This window comes from Bubalus bubalis, chromosome 20, assembly GCF_019923935.1.
Source record: "Bubalus bubalis isolate 160015118507 breed Murrah chromosome 20, NDDB_SH_1, whole genome shotgun sequence".
Lineage (NCBI taxonomy): Eukaryota > Metazoa > Chordata > Mammalia > Artiodactyla > Bovidae > Bubalus > Bubalus bubalis.
This window is the reverse complement of record NC_059176.1, coordinates 501,791-510,897: the sequence shown is the minus strand read 5'-3', so window position 1 is coordinate 510,897 and position 9,107 is coordinate 501,791.

The following is a 9,107-nucleotide window of genomic DNA, read 5'->3' as shown; positions in this document are numbered from 1 at the left end:
ATGGCATTTGGTAGGATCAATTCATGGCAAATAGAAGGGAAAAAGTAGAAACAGTGACAGATTTTATTTTCCTGGGCTCCAAAATCACTGCAGACAGTGACTACAGCCATGAAATTAAAGACACTTGTTCCTTGGAAGGAAAGCTATGACAAACTTAGCATATTAAAAGGAGACACCACTTTGCCAAAAGTTCCATGTAGTCAAAGCTATGATTTTCAGTAGTCATGTACAGAAGTGAGCGTTGCACCACAAAAAGGCTGAGTTTTGAAGAATTGATACTTTTGAACTGCGGTGTTGGAGAAGACTCTTGAGAGTCCCTTGGACTGCAAGGAGAGCCAACCAGTCTTCCTAAAGGAAATCAACCCAGATTATTCATTGGAAGGACTGATGCTGAAGCTCCACTACTTTGTAACCCTAATGCCAAGAGTCGGCATATATGAAAGACTCAGGTGCTGGGAAAGATAGAAGGCAAAAAGAAATAGGGGCGTAAGAGGATGAGACAGTTAGAGAGCATCACTGACTCAGTGGACATGAATTTGAGTTAGGTCTGGGAGATAGTGAAGGACAGGGGAGCTTGGGGGGGCTACAGTCCATGGGGGTCACAAAGAGTCGGACACAACTTAGCAAGTGAACAATATTATACATATTGAATGTGAAATATATGTGTATACATGCACATATGCATATATGTATTCAATAGGAACAGTATAGACTATTGGGGATAATATTATATTTTCTTATAACTCTCTTTCTATGTATATATTGCCAGAACCCAGCCCTGGTTGGATCCAGGGATTCCCTCAGGATGACGGCGTTGGCGATTAAGGGATAGCAAAGGCTGAGAGATTTATTAGATACTCAATAATAACTGGTTTACGTGGGAAATCAATAAAGTTCATGACACCAAACTTGCTCTGACCATGGAGGCCGCAGGTGCCCTCTCGAATAGTGGAAGGTGCCCCACCTTAGGCACCTTCTCGAGGGGGTCTTAGAAGCCCAGGCAAATAAGTGGTCACAGAGGACCCCCGCACTCCAAATTATTTTGGCATGAAGGAAGAACAGAAGAGAAAAGGAGGAAAAGGAAACAAGAAAGAATGACACGGGGAGACCAAGCTTCGGTGAGCAAGGCCCATAGCTTTATTTTCAACAGGGGCTTTTATACTATAAGTTGCACATAGAGGATAATAGGGGGTGTGAAATCATGCAAAGTCAGCAGTCTTTGATCCTTATCGAAACCAGGATTTCTTTTCTGCAAACTTATCATATACAAATGGCTTAGGTGATTTACATCATCTTCTGGCTAGAAGGCCTGTTAACATTTTATGACTCTGACAAAGGTTTGTCAACCATAAGACTTATTTTCTCTAAGAGTAATGATTTTAAAGTTTGGCGCCATCCTCCGAAGGTGTTAGATAAAGTTGCATTCCTATAGGGCAGAGGTGCAGTGGGTTTACAACAAAGGAAATAATTTATTACCTTAAGGGTCTAAAGTTGCTAACACCAAGGCCACTACTTATTTTTTCTACATACCAACTATATTAATTAATACACTTCCAAGGATACAATACAGGGGATGTGGAAACTTGGCAGCAAGCATTGGCTCATCAATGAAATCTTCTACTAGTTTTATTCTGACAGCTTCTAACTCTCCGAGAGGCTCTAAGCTATTTGAATATCTTAAGCTTCCCATGCCTCTCGCGGCTGGGAGTCTGTAAACAATCGTATGCATAGCTGTAGGAGTCCAGGTAAACCTGTCAGGCAAGTTAGAGAGCCATCTGAGGTTTGGATTTAAACACTCCTATTATGCCCAGGAACTTTATTAACTGGAGCTGTAAGTTAACTCCTTATCAGAGAGAGTGAGATGGTGGTGGGGGACAGCCCCCTGTAAAGTCAGAGGTGAGAGCACAAAGCAGTAAAGTAGGCAGACTCTAGTTTTGGGGTATACGGTCAGGCAGGCCCAGAGGGGCACCCCTTGAGTTCTGGCTCGCCTTGCCCACCAGAACTCTCCCACATAACCTTGTTATGGGTGGGTACTCCCGTGCTGGCTCCCAGCATCTCCCCCTTTTTTATTTCTTAAAACAGCCAGATGCAGTTCAGTTGCGAGCTTCTGAGTGCTCTGTAGAAGAATTCTGACAATACAAGGAAGAATGATTATGAGAAGCAGAATTAAAGCAGCCACAGCAACATAGCTAAAAACAGTAGACAGAATATTCTTTCCTGAAATGAAGTTAGAGAAAGTGCGGAAGAAGTCATTTGCTACTCCAGCGGCAGTAAAATCTAATCAGGAGTGTTCCGTGGTTGCTATTTGATCATGAAGTTTCCCTAAATCTAAACCAATGTCAGAGCTGTTCTAGGCACCTGAAATACGGTTTTTATTCTTTTCCCAGTCAAAATCTGTCTCATTTACTTTCAGGGGTGTTACACATATCCACCGGTAGTCAGTATGACAGGACAATGCCATTTTCACTTTTAAAGCCTGCAATTCAGTCCCAATATGTATTATTGCCTCGTCTAGGGGGTTGCTAAGAGTCGGACACAACTGAGCGACTTCCCTTTCACTTTTCACTTTCATCATTGGAGAAGGAAATGGCAACCCACTCCAGTGTTCTTGCCTAGAGAATCCCAGGGACGGGGGAGCCTGGTGGGCTTCCGTCAACGGGGTCGCACAGAGTCAGACACGACTGAAGCGACTTAGCAGTAGCAGCAGCAGGGCGTCTACCCTCATTTCTAATTTCCTCTCTATAGCTTCCTGTGTTGCCAATGTTAAAGAAACATTTTTGGATATAGTATCAACATATTGAGCAGTATGTACTTGTTGAGTCAATGATATTGCTGCCACAGTAACAGAAGTAATTGCAGTTATCAAAGCTATTCCCAAGATAAGTAAGCCCACAAACCGTCATGTTCACATTAAATCCTGCAGTTGTTGTAATATAGCAAGACCATAATTCAATAAGTGGTTACATCATAAGATAAGGTGGACGTTGTAACACTACAGAGGATCAAACATTATATTGAGGGTTCAAACAAGATGAGAGCATACATTGTTCACAACACCACCACAAAGGAGCAAACATTACATTGAGGGTTTAAACAAGATGAACCAGGGAGCAGCTGTAGACGTCGGCCTGGGGGCACAGTGTCTCCAGCATCAGAAAGCAGAACGCAAGCGGCAGGCTGTGGGCCGTGGCACCTACGGTGGGTGGAGGGGCGGGGTTCGTGGACTCGGGCTAGCCGCCGCTTGGGCTCCGGGCATTCCCATCTCGGCGGCAGGGCCGCGCTGGTCTGGATGGCACTCTGCGGGCGCGCTTTCCTCTCTGGCCCTCACTTGCCGCACAAACTTCTTTGCTCTAGGTCGCGGGGTGCAGCGAGGAGGGTGCGGGGCGTGGCTGGTGGCACAGAGGCGAGAGCTGGCTGGGGAGTGGGGAGCGAGCGAGTGCACGCCGTGAACCTGGTCTTTGGGGAATGTTACATGATGAATTTGTCTGAGATCCAAATCCGAAAATCTGCATTCTGTAGAAATATACAATCATAGCCTCTCCCACAAGTTAGCAACACATCTGGCCTTTTTCACTCTCCAGTAAGGAGGTCTTTTCACTTGACCAGGGGCCGAGTTGTAGCCTGTCATTCAGGCATCTAGTGTCTCATCATTGTAGTGTGCCCCTGTGTGTTTACGTTTAAGTGATTAATTACAATTTGGACATAACTATTTGTCTAGCTGTTTCCCTAGGGATATGAAATTTATACCTTAAACCAGCTGCATTTTGATGGTGAATTTTGCGAGAATTTTGGCCTTATCAATCTTTTTTATGTAAGTTTAAAGCAATGACTTTAGTCAATGCATCTGCCAAAGCATTTCCTTCATGTAAAGGGCCAGACAAGCCAGAATGGGCTCTATGTCCCACAAAATATTTTTTATCTCTGTGTTTAATCTCTTTCTGTAAATCAGATAACAAGGAGAAAATAGTAGTTTTATTTTCTGGAATATTAGCAGTCTCTATATGAGGAAACAACCCAACAATATATCGGGAGTCAGTCAAAAGATTAAAGGTGTGGTCTCTTAAATATTGAAGAGACTAAATAACTGCTCATAACTCAGCCCTGACATTTTATTCCCTTGAATTAAAAGATCTTTTAAAGGCTTTGGAGCTGTAATTTCCTGCACCCAAAAGGCTAGATCACTAGATCCAAATGTTCTGCGGCCCCTAGCTTGAGAAGTCAAGTTTTTTCTTGTCTGATAATAAGGTAAAAGCAAAAGCTGTGTTACTCTTTGACCTTTATTAATTTGTACAGTTTTGGTAGGTGGAGAGATCAAAACTTTAATTTTCCCAATAATCAGAATCTACTACACCATGCACCACCAAAATTTCTTTGAAAGAAAGCGAGTTACGCCCCAGGACAAATCGTACACTGTCCTCGGGTAGGGTGCCAGCCTGGAGTAACCGGCACGTCAGGGGTTAATATTGTTGCTAAATCCCCTGACCGGTTCCGCTTTTCTTCTAGCCTGGGTGAGACCCACCTGAGGGGGTTTTCTCCAAGGAGCACACTCTGCATGTTGTGTACACGCGTCTGTTTTAAAAGCTCGTTTGTTCAAAAAACGTTCTATCTTCCTTAGGCTTAGGCAACGCTTTGAGAGGCTTTGGGGGCAAAGTGGGGGAACTCCTGGGTTCTGGGAGGCACAAATGGAGGCAGTGGCGATCGCCTTAAATCAGAAAGTGGTGGATAAGTTTTTTAAAGGTTTGCACAGAGCGGGAGGGAGCTCGCCAGGGTGCTCGGCCACAGCGTCCTGTAAGCCCTCTCCTTCCTCGGGAGGTAGAGGACTTTCTCCCTCCTTTTTTTTTTTTGTCAATGGCAGAAATTATGATCTGTGCAGAAAGTGGAGACTCATCACCATCCACCGCTATAGCCTCCCCCATAGGCTATCTAGCAGCCTCATGACGGGGGTCCAGGACATGTCTAATCATATTCCACAGTCAATAAACATTTGTCTATTGTTAGATGCAGAGAAACACATTTTTTTAAGAGAAATTTTTCTTTATTTTGTACCCTCTTTACCCCGTCTAAACTGCAGAGGGGACTAGAAAACAAGCCTCAAGGCGAGGATCAAATTCATCCTTGGGACTAGAGAAAACCCTCTCCGGGAAACTCCTAGCGGAGGCCCTTTACCCCCACATGGAGGAGGAGGCACCGGGGGATGGGAGTGTCCCGTATTTCTCCTCTCCTGTTCTGGAGATCCTTTAACTGTTTGGTGACTAAATCTTACATACGGTCTGATCGGGGATGTTTTCTTTAAGCTCCTAGGAGAAGATGGTCTGATTAGGGATGTTTCTCTTAAATTTTTAGGAGCATCTTTAGCTAAAAAAGACCAATCCTCATCAGAATGGTATCGAGCTGCTGTTTCCTCTAAATCTTCCTCATCCTGAGGGGAGAGCTGAGCTTTCTTCTCATCCCTATCTTCTACATGCTCATTGGCAGTCATAGCAGCTAGCCATTCGTTTAGCTGCCAATAGCTAGGTATAGCCTCTTCATTTTCACTTTCCTTTATAACAGGTACCTTTTCAGATTCTCTTTCCTGTTTAACAGGTACTTTTCCAACTTCTATTTCCTCTTTAACAGGTACCTTTTCAAATTCATGAGCTGGATCTAAAGCATCTCTAATCATATTCCACAGAGGAAAGGTGTAAGTAGGGATTTTCTCCAAGCCATGCTGAGCACAATAAGCTCTTAGCTGTTTTCCTACGTTTCCCCAGATATCTAGGTTAACAGTGCCCTGTTGTAGAAACCAAGGGCAGTGCTCTTGTACAAATGTAAAAAAGGATTGAATATTAGTTTTATTAACCTTAATTCCTCTTTTACTTAACAACTATAAAATTACTCCTATAAAGAGCTGTCTTTCATTTGATTCAGTGTTACCCATGTTGGAAAATTAAGTATAATAGAAGATTTAGCTTTCAAAAGATCAGGCTTTTCTTCAGCCTTTTAACTTCAGAAACCATTTTTTCTCTCTAACTCTTTAACATTTTCAACACTTTCCACTCCTACTCACCCTGTCTATCCTACACGGTGCTCTGCAGCACCCTAGGTGGGGTCCTAGGCGTCCTGAAAACTCAACACTGGGAGAACAATGGGGCTGGGGGACCTACCTTGGAATCACCTGTCTCGGGCGCCACCTGCCGAGGTCCAGCCCTGGCTGATCCAGGGACTTCGAGGGGAGATGGCATCGGTGATTTAATTAAATATTAATCAAATATATAAAGAGTAATAGAATGAGGATAGCTCAGTAGGAAAATTCAGTAGAGAAAAGAGGCTGAATAACTTGGTTTACGTGGAAAATCAATATAACCTGTGATATCAGGTTAGCTGTGACCATGGAGGCTGCAGGCGCCCTCTTGAATAGCGGAAGGTGCCCCACCTTAGGCACCTTCTTGAGGGGGTCTTAGAAGCCCAGGCAAATAAGTAGTCGCAGAGGACCTCCACGCTCCAGATGGGTATTCAGCCAGAATGTGAAAGAAAGAATGACACGGGGAGACCAAGCTTCGGTGAGCAAGGCCCGTAGCTTTATTTTCAACAGGGGCTTTTATACTATAAGTTGCACATAGAGGATAATAGGGGGTGTGAAATCATGCAAAGTCAGCAGTCTTTGATCCTTATCGAAACCAGGATTTCTTTTCTGCAAACTTATCATATACAAATGGCTTAGGTGATTTACATCATCTTCTGGCTAGAAGGCCTGTTAACATTTTATGACTCTGACAAAGGTTTGTCAACCATAAGACTTATTTTCTCTAAGAGTAATGATTTTAAAGTTTGGCGCCATCCTCCGAAGGTGTTAGATAAAGTTGCATTCCTATAGGGCAGAGGTGCAGTGGGTTTACAACAAAGGAAAGAATTTATTACCTTAAGGGTCTAAAGTTGCTAACACCAAGGCCACTACTTATTTTTTCTACATACCAACTATATTAATTAATACACTTCCAAGGATACAATACAGGGGATGTGGAAACTTGGCAGCAAGCATTGGCTCATCAATGAAATCTTCTACTAGTTTTATTCTGACAGCTTCTAACTCTCCGAGAGGCTCTAAGCTATTTGAATATCTTAAGCTTCCCATGCCTCTCGCGGCTGGGAGTCTGTAAACAATCGTATGCATAGCTGTAGGAGTCCAGGTAAACTTGTCAGGCAAGTTAGAGAGCCATCTGAGGTTTGGATTTAAACACTCCTATTATGCCCAGGAACTTTATTAACTGGAGCTGTAAGTTAACTCCTTATCAGAGAGAGTGAGATGGTGGTGGGGGACAGCCCCCCGTAAAGTCAGAGTGAGAGCACAAAGCAGTAAAGTAGGCAGACTCTGGTTTTGGGGTATACGGTCAGGCAGGCCCAGAGGGGCACCCCTTGAGTTCTGGCTCGCCTTGCCCACCAGAACTCTCCCACATAACCTTGTTATGGGTGGGGACTCCCGTGTTGGCTCCCAGCAATATATATACACATAAATATAAAATTCATTCAATTGTGAAGGACCTCAAGGAGACACTCTCCCAAGTTGTTGCCTGTGTAAAATATATTTTCATACTAGTTGCTTTTTTGGCGGGCATAAAATTCTTGGATCACATTTTCTCTTCAACACAGTTTTATGGGCACTGACAGAAATTTTTTTATAAGGAAATGGGCCAGGTTCCTCGCCTCTTATGTTTGGTCTGATCATGTGTAGGTGCTGCTTTGCTTATTGTGAAGTCATGTTCAGGTTCTTCAGTCACTCAGTCGTGTCTGACTCTTTGTGACCCCAATGGACTGCAGCATGCCAGGCTTCCCTGTCCATCACCATCTCCTGGAGCTTGCTAAACTCATGTCCATTGAGTCAGTGATGCCATTAAACCATCACATCCTCTATTGTCCCTTCTTCTCCTGCCTTCAGTCTTTCCCAGCATCAGGGTCTTTTCCAATGAGTCGTCAGCTGTTCGCATCAGGTGGCCAAAGTATTGAGCTTCAGCTTCAGCATCAGTCCTTCCAATGAATACTCAAGACTGATCTCCTTTAGGATGGACTGGTTGGATCTCCTTGCAGTCCAAGGGACTCTCTCAAGAGTCTTCTCCAACACCACAGTTCAAAAGCATCAATTCTTCACCACTGGGACCAAGGATGTGTCTGAATTCTCCTCTGCTGTCCTTAGTTGGTGGGCAAAGGGGCGGCTCATCCCAGACACTGCATCTGCGTCCCAGGATGGGCAGAGAGTGAGCCGCACTCTGGAAGCCCTGCCCTTGGACCGCGGTGCATCTCACGGTGAATACCAGGCTCACGTGGATGCCCCTGGGGGCAGATGGGCCCGGGCGGCACTGGGAAGGACAAGGGGAGGATGGGTGTTGGGCAGGCGTGAGGAAGATCGGTCCAGAGACGGAGGACAGGAGCTGTGGGTGGAGGGGTCCTGCGTGGGCGTGCTGGGCAGAAGGGGGCTTGGGGCTCGGGTGTGGTGTCGGGTTGACCTAGTTGGGTGAGGAGACCCCAGGGCCATGGCAGAGAGGGGAGTAGCAGTGCAGGGGGTTCATGGAGGGAAAAGTGAGGGGGTGGGGGGGGAGGGTAAGGTGCAGGGTTGGGGTTCAGGGGGACTGTAGGGACGGAACTGGAGAGCGGAGTGGGTGGGCAGAGTGTGCTCCTGGAGGTGGGGCCGTGGGTGTGGCAGTGTCCAGCGCTTGGCCTGGGCCAGGCTGGAGGGAGAGGAGGCCGGGGCCTGTGACCAGCCAGGACCTGAGGGTGTGCACGCTGGTGACTGACAGCGAGGGCAACAGCGGCTCTCAGGGTCCAGGGAGGGCATTCCCAGTGGTCCATGTTGAGCTCCAGGTGGATGGCAGTGTGACCAGGGAGGGAGCTGTCAGGGCCCTCTAGGGTCCCCGGCATTGTGGACCAGGGGGTCTCCTGGGTGCCCCCTGCTCCGACTGCTGCACCACTTTCTGCATTTCAGTGAGACTCTGGGTGACCCTGGGGATTAGAGCTTTGCGTGGATCTTAGGGACCTGGAGCAGGTGTGGGGGCCTTTGCGTGACCTCGGGCCGTCCCCACTGCGCAGGGTCAGGAGCACTGAGAGCTTTGGGGCCAAGGAGCCCCTGCCTGCTGGAG